The sequence below is a fragment of the Papilio polytes genome, unplaced genomic scaffold (assembly GCF_000836215.1).
Source record: "Papilio polytes unplaced genomic scaffold, Ppol_1.0 DF821289.1, whole genome shotgun sequence".
Classification (NCBI taxonomy): domain Eukaryota; kingdom Metazoa; phylum Arthropoda; class Insecta; order Lepidoptera; family Papilionidae; genus Papilio; species Papilio polytes.
In genome coordinates, this window is record NW_013527915.1 from 5,194,982 (window position 1) to 5,197,082 (window position 2,101).

A 2,101-nucleotide genomic window follows, 5' to 3' on the forward strand; every position below is an offset into this window, starting at 1 on the left:
GTGACAAAAATTCCAAATAATTTCATACATTTCACTCACAAAATAATTTAATAGAAGCTATAAAGTTTCTGTAAAGTTTAGTCTTGTCTGTGTGAATTAAAAAAAATATACTTATTAATTAAATTAAAATGCTAGTGGGAACGATATACACGATCGGAGCACGCGGTAGAGTGAGCGCCAAAAGGACGTCTGACGCCCAAGCCGGTGTCATTGTGACTGGCTGTGCTTTGGCCAACTCTACACCACCACACGGCCGCTAAGCAGAGCACGTCCGTCTTCCTGTGAAGGCACAAGGGCTGTTCGCTAGGGGTGCGACTTCTATCACAACTTCCTAACGAACTAACTTACTTAATTTGAACTCAGACACGTTGGGCGATATATGGGCCCTATCAAAAATCGACTCACGTTTGTATACGACGTAAAAGTACTAAGAAGCAAACGCTCTTAATAATATTTTCACGGACGCCAGCAGTATTACAACCTTTATATATCTTGTAATATGTCTTTTATAGCTTTACTGTCTTCACTTTTTATAGCTCTGTGCAGTAAACAATAAAACATTTGAAAAATAGTCTTTTTAAACATATCTTACGAGACAATTGGCTGTAAGTAAAATTAAAATCTAACAGTTATTTAAGATTGAATTATTAAATTTTATACAGATATTTAAATAATTACGATGCTTTCAAATATTACAAGTGTAATTTGATATTTGCCAAACTTAGTATATGAAAAATTGATTAAATTAGGTAATGTTCAATTCTCGTATGGGCGAAATTGTTTATTTGACCGGGGCAAATCACCGTAGCGAACAACCGGCCGTCGTCTAACCTTTCATGTGAAATCTGAACATTTATCACTTTCGTATTTAACAACTGATAAAACAAATTAATTTAAAGCGTAAATTTTATTAAATTTAAACGCATTATTTACAACTGTTTGCCATTAGTGTCAAACAGACTGCACTTTCTCAGACTTAAATATGTTTTACTTCGATATTTTACGTCAATAATGTTTTTAAGCAAAGTTTGGAATATAACTTGGTATATTAAAATCAGTAATACCAACAAAATGGGGTAGTTCACGATAAAGAAAGACGTTTCATTTGTTACATGAAATTCATTGTACAAATTACTATCAAATTTAAAGCACACTGTTTTTGGGTTATTCATAATGTTATTTTGATTAAACTACAAGACCTTTTCTATTTTTAGTATTTCACCTTTTCGGCCGCTACACAATTTATAAAAGCAAAGGTAACATAATGAATTATTCACAAAATACAAACATGTAGACATGAAAATATAAAGTTACCACAATGCTACAAAACTTTCGACCCGATTTTTGTTATAGAAGTGTACACAATATTCACAATTTAAACAGTAACGTTTTTAGATTTTCACATAATATACGTAAACATAACATTTCATGAAGCTTTTAAAGTTAAGAATAACGCAAATAGGTTAGTTTTATTCCAACAATATTAACGAATAAACCAACTAATTGGGTTACCACGAAGAGATACATCATTGGGACATCCCTAACTCTACTGATAGTAATGTAATAACAAGCTATGAATCAGATTTAATTAGAAGGTTTTCAAAGTTCCGCTATTATCAATTAAAAAAAATAATATTATTTTATAGCTAACAATTAACTTTATAATCTTAACGTACCAATTAAATATAAAACGTTGTTTGACTGATACAAATAACCATCATTATCTAGTAGAGATAATAAACTTTAGTGTTTCTCTCCATAATTCCTTCTAAAGAGAATTAAGAAGCAGTACCCAGTTATTTTGTTTACGCCTACTCACAGACTTAATGAGCTGATATCAATTCAGTAAGAGATTCTACATTAACATGCATGAGTGGAAGTGAAAAAAATATGCTCAGTAGACCGTGAAGACGTATAATTTACATTTATTTGCATCACAAATATGCATCGTGGGCAGCGTCGAAAGCATTAGTGCTTTACTTCTGGAATACTTCCAATGTGTAATCAAAAACGAAATTCTTTGCATAGCAACATTAAAGAATCATAAAATTAGACGTCATTTGTATCCAATTCTACCCTAACTAGTTGTTGCTTGGTTTCC